This window comes from Antrostomus carolinensis, unplaced genomic scaffold (assembly GCF_000700745.2).
Source record: "Antrostomus carolinensis isolate BGI_N321 unplaced genomic scaffold, ASM70074v2 scaffold28135, whole genome shotgun sequence".
In the NCBI taxonomy this organism is placed as follows: domain Eukaryota; kingdom Metazoa; phylum Chordata; class Aves; order Caprimulgiformes; family Caprimulgidae; genus Antrostomus; species Antrostomus carolinensis.
The window spans coordinates 2,434-12,013 of NW_010318852.1; the positions used below are offsets into that span (position 1 = coordinate 2,434).

The window sequence follows — 9,580 nt, forward strand, 5'->3', positions numbered from 1 at the left end:
AAGGCCTGAACAGCAGAACAAGCAGGAGGCTGGCTTGTTTTCCCAGCTTCCTCCTGAGCTGATCTCCTCCACACACCCCTTCAGGCTCTGGTTGTGGGAGCCTGCTTCACCTTCCCATCCATCCCACCCAGCTGGGGACAGCACAGGGAGCCTGGCAGAGCTGAGTAGGTGGGTGAGTTTTATGCTTCTCACCTCTGCAGACCTGAGTTAAACTGTGACTTAACGTGTGTATGGGTGAACTTCACTGCTTTTCTGTTCTTTGGGCACCTCTCCACTGGGATGACTGGAAGAATGTCCCATCCTTAGGCCAAGGGCAGGGAAGAGTGACAGGAGGGATGCAGGGTCTGAGCCTGGGAACAGTCAGGACTGGGGTGGCACTGGTTACAGCTGGAACGTGCTTGCAGAGCTGAGAAGGGAGGGAAGCCAAGAAAAGCCCTTGGTTGGGTCAGCCAGCCCTTGGCTCCTGGGAAGGGTTGGAAGCGGGTTAAAAGCATGTAGCTGGGCTGGGTTGTGCTTGGACATGTGGGCAGCAGCTTCCAGGAACAGAGACCTCAGGCAAAATACCCGGGTGGCTGGCCAAAGGCTGTACTGGAGGGAAGGGGGATGGAGCGATTCATGTCTCAGCTCCTGACTGTGCCTTACATCTTCCCCACAGTGCTACGAGACATCAGTGAGCGAGGCAGGGACCTCGAGCAGATCCTATCTCAGTACATCACCTTCGTCAAGCCTGCCTTCGAGGAGTTCTGTTTGCCAGTAAGTAAGGGGAGTGACACCCACGGCAGTCTGCCAAAAATGCCTCGTACCCTGCCCACCTCCTCACACAGAAGCATTTTGTGCCCCAGAGCTCAGGTTAGCCTGCTTCCCCTTGCTCCCTCCCTGCAGGCACTGGCAAAAATGGGGCAAGGCAAGATGGGGACTATTGATACAGCCACTGCCTTCCTGGTGAGACCACCCTCCCCTGTGGGAAGGCTGACATGGCAAGAACATCCTCCCTGCCCAGGGTCTGACAAACCAACATCAGGCAGCTCAGCAGATGCCAGCCCAGGAGGGCAGATCCTTGGCTGCATCTAGCACAGAGCGGGGAGATCCCTGTCTGCTCTGTCTGCCTCCTGTTTTGGGCTGTCCTGCCTGCCCTTTTCACCCTGCAGTGCTGCTGGCTTCTTGCTGGCTGGATGCTTGGGAGAGCTGGAGAACTTCTTCCTTCACTCTGTGCTGCGGGATGTGGCCTTTCATTTCCTGGCTGGTGAGAGGCCAAGGTGTAGTGCAGACAGACCTTGCTCACGGACAGGGCTGCAGGGTCTGCCTGGGGAAAGGAAGTGACTTTGGGAGCTGGTAACTGAGGCAAAGCTCCTTAGCAGATGGAGACTTTGCATGCAGGAGACCACTGCAGTCCTGCAGAACTTGCAGGTGAAATAGCATGTTTGCAGGACTAGCCATTGCACACCTCTCCTGGCCGCTGCTCTCGTGGGGAGGAGCCTACGCCTTGGTTCTCAAGGCTTTCCAAGCAGATGTGGTAGTTATATGAGGAATTTCTTATTCTGGAAGAACTGATCCAGAAGAGTCCTGCAACCTGGGAACTGTTGCACAGGAAGGACTTGACCCTGTGTCCCCAGCCTCAGGGCTTGGCCACAGAAACATCTCTGTGCCTGTCTGTGGCCAGCTCTACCCCTTCCCATAAGAGGGGCTGATTGTTTCTATGCTACAAGATCTTTCCCTGGCTCCTGGGCAGCACCCTTTTCCCTGGCTCACTCAAATGTGGTTCTGGGAGCCAAGGTCCAATTCCAGTGTAATCCCAGGAAGACTTTTCTTGAGAGGCAGGTCCAGCTTGGTGTCTCCCCTCCTTGCAAGTCCCCAGCAAGGTAAATCCACAGTTCTGCAAAGCAGCAGATGCTGCATCGGTCTCTTCTGTTGGAGAGTCTGTAGGAAGATTAAATGTGAAACAAGGAGGGTGGAAAACTGCTTTGTCCCAGCCCACCAGCTTTGCAGTGGTTTGCTTCCACTTCTAACCTGGTGGTGGGCTCAGCTGCAGAGGAATTGCATGTGGATGTCGAGCAGGCTCAGCACCCACTGTCACTGATACTTGACTCCTAAACCAGCTCTGGGCCAGGTGGTCCAGCACTGAAATGGTCCAGCATGTCCTGGTTGACTTTGTTTACTGATGGTAGAGCTTGGCTGTCAGGAAGCTGATCAGCTGTAAAAGCTGACACAAATAGAGGAAGAAACTGAGACTGGCACCTGCAGGTGAACATAGGTCAGGACTGGTGTCCCAAATCAGACCTTTTGTGCGAGTGATGCTGGTCAAAAATTCTCCCTGTGTCCCAAACAGATTATATCACTGTGCCCTGTGTGTCCACACAGCCCAGGCATGCCAGCTCTTGCTCTTGTACCAAGTTTGATTGGATTCAGAGGGGAGGTTGTTCCCAAAAGCATGAGCTGCTGGAGTCTTGTGATCGTGAGGCTTTTTAACTTCAGGTTTTGTTAGGGTGCCTCTTACTGGAATCTGTATGAGCTCTTGAAAATAGAATCAAGGTGCAAAGCACAGCCCTTGAAATACAGAGAAGACAAATAAGAGTTTCCAAAATGTATTATTAGCAACAACATAGCTCCCAGTGGGTTTGGGTTTGGCGAGGGGAGGGGAAGGACCTGCTCCAGGAAGTGGGGACAGTGCTCCAGCCTGGTGGCTCTCTATTTTCTGCATAACACAGTGCTTTTTTTTTTCCTCCCAGACCAAGAAGTACGCTGATGTGATCATTCCCAGAGGAGCAGATAATGAAGGTGAGTAGACCCAGACCCTGCTGTTAGGTCCTGGCAGCCAGGTTTGGGCTCTTGCTGCTGGAGCAGAGTTAGGTAGGAGGTAGCAGGACCTGCCATGGAGATGACTCAGGCCACTGCCACCCAAGAGAGTGCTGTTACCACACATGTGCTGACATGAGCCTCTCCCCATTGCTCCTGCTTGGAGCATTAGTGACTGGGAGTTTGTGCTCCTCTGATCAATCATGGGAGCCCATCCCTGTGTGGTGCCTCCAGGCAAAATCCTGGTTCATCCCACACAAAGAGAAACGTGCTTCTCCAAGGCCAGATGTGCAGCTGGGACAGCCAGGTCTCCACCTGGCTGGAAACAGCCTGACTGTACTGGTTTGAGTGCCAGGCTGAGCTGAGCCAGAGGGATGAAGTCCCAGCGAGGCAGCTCCTTTCCGTAGGGTCGCAGCTCCCCACCACCCGCTGGGAGGGGATGGGTGACGCTCTCTGGTTTGCCTCTTGTTTATTTGCAGTGATCCTAACGCAATGTCTCCCTGCCGTGTCTCTCCCTCCCTTTTTGCTCACAGTGGCCATAAACCTGATAGTGCAGCACATCCAGGACATTCTTAACGGAGGACTCAGCAAACGCCAGAGTACCTGAACTGCCACCCTCCCCCCCGCCAGCGGCAGCCCTCAGAGTCCAGCAGCCGGCCCCACTGACCCCGGGCGGCAGGCGTGAGGCTGGGGGCGGAGGGCGGCTCGGGCCCTGCCACTGCCCCTCTGTACATACTGTCTGTTCATTCCCCCCCTTATCTATTTAAGAAACCAGATGGAGACGAATGCCTTTAATTTTGTATGTTGGAAATGCCGAATGAGAAGCAGCCGGCTGCTCGGGAGCCTGGACCGCCCACAGCTACTGGCCTTGCTCAATAACTCCTCCAGCACGGAACCGGCTATAAATATCTATAAATATAGAATTGCTCTATTTTTGTGTAAATGCAGAATAACGTAAAATTACTTGCCATAAGGTATTTGCCAGGCTCAGTGTTGCCGGGAGGGGGCTGGGAAGAGGGTCCTGGGAGATGTTGGTGGCAGGATTCTCACCTCAGAGGTGGTAAGGAAGGGAAAGCATTTGACAAGTGCTTTAGTATTGCAGTGGTCTCCTGGGGGAAGGGTGGGTTGGTGGAGGTGGCAGCTCGAGCATGACATGGATTTCTCCGACTGGGCTGGGGTTGCCTTCTCCTGCCCTTGCTGTTCAGGTCCAAGCAGCCTGGTTTTGTCTGGCAGGCACTGCACAATGCCACTGGGAGCTGGGAGAAGGATGTGTGATACATCCCCTGACTGTCTCTGCACTTCCAGCTCTCATTCCCTCGACAGCATTCCTTTGTGTCTGACACCCCTTCCCACCACAGGTGTGGGTGTGCTGGCACACTCTCCAGCCAGGACCTGGTAGGTGATGCTGGGTATGTGAACACACAAACACGGCAGCTTGCATTTTCAGCAGTCTCACTGCCTGGCTTGGGGTGGGGATGGTGTGTGGATACCTTCAGCCCCTCTGGAGCTTGGTGGCCGTGTGTGTGGTGGGACTCAGAGCTGAGCCCTGGGCTCAACCCTAAGCCTGGAGGTTGGTTTGCAGAAGGTCAGAGGTGTGTCTCATTCTTCACTTAGAATGGTTTTGCTCTTGGATGGGGGATTTTGGGGTCTGTAAGTTATGGTTAAGGGAGAACCAGCCTCTTCTGAACAAAAGGGGCAATGGATGATGAAAGGCTGAGCAGCCTGTCTGAGGAGGGAGCAGCAGTGCATAGTGCTCCCTGGGCTGCTGAGAATTCCCATATGGGACCCACAGCTGGGCAGTGTGAAACCGGACATCTGGGAGTCCTCTGCTCCCCTTTTTCAGAGCATGTTCTTGCCTGGCCTGTCCTCCTTTCACTGTGTCCTGGTGGGGGGCATTGTGTCTCTGCAGTATGTTGTCCCTAGGGAATGCCCTCCCTTGCCCAGGGTGAGAATTAGTCTCCCCCTAACCTAGTAGTGCTGCAGCAGCTGTGTCCCAGGGGAGCTTGATGGGGCTGTACTGCAGGTCTGGGGATGTCTGGAGAGCCAGGTGGGGCAGCTGGACTAGGGCAGAGGCTCGGTGGGAGCCAGGGGAGATCCTTTGGCCTGTGCTTCTGGGACTGACTTGCCCCACCAAAAACAAATGTTCATAGGCATCCCATGAAGCCTGGTGCAGGATCCCTCTGATGATTTTCAGTCTTTCCAGGGCACTGGTTTTGCTCCGCATAGTTAAAAGCTTAAGACCTTCAACACTCAGTGCTCCATGACTCAAAGGCCCGTGTGAGCTGAGACAAGCTTTGATTTTTAACAAAGAGAACAAGAAAGGAAACACCTCCCCGAGTGATCACTGCTGAGACAAGCTCGTTCTCTCTTCATCTGTGATGGGGGCACATGGCAGCCTTTTTGTCCCCTCTGTGTCTGCTGACACTCCCTGAAGCATGTCAGCTTTGCCATAATCAAGGGCTGGCACTGGGTAATTCTAGGTGCAGTCATAGGTAAGAGGGACTGAAGCCTGGAAGAAGTGGTGAGGCCTCTCGAGGCTAGACAGCTCTCAAGATTAAATACTGGCCTCCTCTCCCCCATAAATAAAGAGAACAAATGGTTGCTGGTGGTTCTTGTAGCCTGTTTGGTGCCACATGTTGCTGGCTGTGGTCCCAGTGGGGAAACAGCCTTGGCCAACATTGTCTTAGTTCTGCTTTGGTGAAGAAGGAGGTGCTGAAGGCAATGGCTCTGGTTTTTAGCTGGCCAGCCAGTTCTCAGCAAGTCCTGGTGCACATGTGGCTTGGGGTGCTTTTCTAAAGCCCCTCTATGCTCTCAGGACAGTAGAGAGAGGAACAAATTCAGCTCTTTCCAGTAAGTCTCTTGAACTGGTGAGTCAGGTGAATTTAATCAAAAGACCTTACAGGCAGGGTGGCATTAGCACTAGTGGGGTATCAGGCAAGGGTGCAATTGCTTTTAGCAAAGGGGTAAGTCACTGTCAGCATGGATTTGTGAAGGGGAAGTAATGATTAAATGATCTGATAACCCTCTGTGATGAAATGACTGGCTTGGTAGATGAAGGAAGAGCAGTGCATATTGTCTACCTTGACTTGTTGGGCTTTTGATATGGTCTCCCATAAGATCCTCATAGCAAAGCTGTTGATGAGCAGACAGTGAGATAGACTGGAAACTGGCTGAATGGCTCAAGGGCCCAAGAGTCATATGAAAACTGGTTGAAAACCAGTAACTAGGGGTGTAGCCCAGGGCTCAATGCTAGGTCCAGTCCTGTTCAATATCTTCATTAAGGATCTGGATGATGGGGCAGAGTGTACCCTCAGCAAGTCTGCTGATGACACAAAAATGGGAGGAGCAGCTGCTATGCCAGAGGGTTGTGCTGCCATCCAGAGGGACCTTGACAGGCTGGAGAAATGGGCTGACAGAAACCTGTTGACGTTCAGCAAAGAGAAGTGCAAAGTCCTGCACTTGAGGAAAACCAATCCCATGCATCAGTACATGCTGGGGACCACCCATCTGGAAAGCAGCTTTGCAGAAAGAGCCTTTGAGGGTCCTGCTTAACCATGAGACAGCAACGTGCCCTTGCAGCAAAGAGGGCTCATGGGATCCTGGGCTGCAGTAGGGAGAGTTTTGCCAGCAGGTCGAGGGAGGTGGTTCTTCCCTTCTGTTCAGGTGAGGCCACACCTGAGTACTGTGTCCAGTTCTGGGCTCTCCAGTACAAGAGAGAAATGGAGTTACTGGTGAGTCCAGTGAAGGATCTTGAAGATAATGAAGTGACTGGAGCTCATCTCCTATGAGAAAAGGCTGAGAGAGCTGAGAGCATTCAGACTGGAGAACAGAAGGCTGAAGGGGAATCTTACTAATGTAAGAATGAAGGGAGGGTGAAAAGAGGACGGAGCCGGTGACAGGACATGAGGCAATGGGCACAAACAAACACAGGAGGTTCCCTCTGAACATCTGGAAACCCTTTTGCTGTGAGGGTAATGGAGCACTGGCACGTGTTACACAGAAATGTGGAGTCTCCATGCTTGGAGAGACTCAAAAGCTGTCTGGGCAAAGTCCTGGGCAACTGGCTCTAGGCAGCCCTACCTGGGCAGAGGGGTTGGACAAAATGACCTCCAGAGGAGCCTTCCTCAGCCATTCCATTAATTTTAAAGTATTTTAATTATTAAGAAATGCAAAGGCATGCCTGCTGTCGCCTTCCTTAGTCACGTTGGGATCCACGAAGGCCTTGGTAGATGGCGCTGGTGGGCCACTGTGCTCCAGGTTCAGCTGGGAGATGAGTTGGTGCCACCTTTATCCATGTCCCTTGGGTATGTGATGTCTCCTCATGGGGACTTTAAGCACAGCTGCCCATGAAGATTCAGTGTATTGGAGACTTAAGCTTTTTCACGTGGTGGTAATATACTGGTGGCAGAGGCGTTTCAGAAGGAGGTGGACACACCTCAGACACTTGATCAGCCGGGTGGTCTTCGTTGCGAGATGGCAAATCGTGCCCATGCGTGTGGGCTGTAAAGGCCAATGCTGCTGGTCCATTCAGAGGTCATCCACTCTGCAACAGTGGACAGCTGCTTCAGGCCTTCAGGAAGGGCTTCCATCCTGACTGTAACACAGTCGTGACGGATTAAAATGCCAAGGCCACTGGAAATGAGAGATATCAAGGAGAAAGCCATGGCCAGGAGGAGAACCATGCTGAGCCTCATCATGGTCTCTTCAAGAGGAAAAAAAATCTCGTCACGCGAGCTGGCTTGGGCTGTCACCCTGAGCAGAGTTCAGGCAGGGACCACCAGCACTGAGTGGCTGCTGTGTGTGTCTGCGCTTTCAAGGGCTGGCGATGTGACGAGTCACGGGCTGATGTCACGCAAGGCTCTGGGATGTCCTAGAGATTTTCCCTGCCCACCTGCCCGCAGGCACTTGTGTATTCAGATTTGGATCCTGCAGCTCTGCTGCTGTGCCCACTGGTGGACACGGAGCCCAGCAGAGAACGGGCCTGTGTCCCAAGCGATGGTCAGAGGCCATTTTCTCTGCAACAGTGGACAGCTGCTTCAGGTTCTCAGGAGCAAGGTGCATCCTGAATCTGACCCCACGTTATAGGCTGCAAAGGCCAATGCTGCTGTTCTATTCAGAGACCATCCACTCTGCCACAGTGGACGGCTGCTTCAGATCTTCAGGAAGGGCTTCCACCCTGACTGTAATACAGTTGTGACGGATGAAAATGCCAAGGCCACTGGACATCGCGGAGAAAGCCAGGACCAGGAAGAGAAGCAGGCTCAGCCTCCTTGTGCTCTCTCCTGTGAAGCAGCCAGGTCATGTCCACCTGGGCAAGGCAGTCCCAAAGCTGGGCCTGATGGCAGGGCAGGTCAGAGGCCATGTTCTCTGTGCCAGTGGGCAGTGGCTTCAGGCTCTCAGGAGAAAGGTGCATCCTGAATGGGGCATCCTGAATCGGACTCCGCTGCGTCGGCTGAGACGGCCAATGCTGCTGGACCATTCTCAAAACGTGCTCTCAAACACCATGGGTGTCCTGCGCCAGGCCCTGAGGAGCAAGGTGCATCCTGAATCGGACACGGCTGAGACGGCCAATGCTGCTGGTCCGTTCTGAGAACGGGCTCTCAGCAACCATGGGTCTCCTGTGCAGACTTTCAGGAGCAAGGTGCATCCTGAATCTCACCCAGCCGTGTGGGCTGAGATGGCCAATGCTGCTGGTCCATTTGGCAAATGGGCTCTCTGCGACCATGGGTGTCCCGTGCAGGCTCTCAGGAGCAAGGTGCATCCTGAATCTGACCACACTGCGTCGGCTGAGACGGCCAATGCCGCTGCTCCATTCTGAGAACGGGCTCTCAGCAACCATCGGTGTCCTGCGCAGGCCCTCAGGAGCAAGGTGCATCCTGAATCTGATGCGGCCGCATGGGCTGTGAAGGCCAATGCTGCTGGTCCATTCAGAGGTCATCCACTCTGCAACAGTGGACAGCTGCTTCAGGCCTTCAGGAAGGGCTTCCATCCTGACTGTAACCCAGCCGAGATGGATGAAAATGCCAAGGCCACCAGAGATGAGAGACATCATCGAGAAAGCCATGGCCAGGAAGGGAACCATGCTGAGCCTCATCATGGTCTCTTCAGAGGAAAAAAATCTCGACACGCGAGCTGGCTTGGGCTGTCACCCTGAGCAGAGTTCAGGCAGTGACCACCAACACTGAGTGGTCGCTCCGTGTGTCTGCGCTTTGAAGGGCTGATGACGTGATGAGTAATGGGCTGATGTCATGCAAGGCTCTGTGATGTCACAAAGCCTTTCCCTGACCACCCACCTGGGAAGCGATGAAGGCGGAGGTGGGGCTGCTTGAGGGCCTGTGTATTCAGATTTGGATCCTGCTGCTCCCACTGCTGTGCCCACTGGTGGACACTGAGCCCAGGAGGGAACGGGTCTGTGTCCCACATGATTTGGGCCGTTCCTTGACCTTCTCATGGAGAAAGCTGTGCCCAGAGCTCCATCCAAGCTGCGTTCAGTAGTTGGGCAGCTGTGACACAGTTCTGCTCAAAATCCTCTTAGGGAACAAGGGGCAGCCCATGTTAAGAGGAAATCCAAAACTTTCCTCTTGTTTCCTCTGGGTTTGAGGAAAATCTTAAGTGCTGAGAAGGAGAAACGCGATTAGGCTAGAATTATGCCTGGAGGAACATGACCCACGGGGTGCTGGGCATGCAGCGGCCACTGCCACCTCCCTGGGACACGGGCACTCACCAGGAGTGCTCACAGGGACACGGCACCTCTTGGGAACCTCACTGGGACACGGGGCACCCTGCT

At 53.8% G+C, this 9,580-nt stretch overlaps 1 long non-coding RNA gene across 1 annotated transcript; it reads left to right on the forward strand.

Annotated features, from left to right (window-relative positions):
• The first annotated feature begins 645 nt into the window (after positions 1 to 645).
• Positions 646 to 3,746, forward strand: LOC104525819 (uncharacterized). Its single transcript, XR_728023.1, has 3 exons — positions 646 to 753; positions 2,727 to 2,775; positions 3,327 to 3,746. It is a non-coding gene; the product is annotated as an uncharacterized LOC104525819 (long non-coding RNA).
• The last annotated feature ends 5,834 nt before the right edge of the window (positions 3,747 to 9,580 follow it).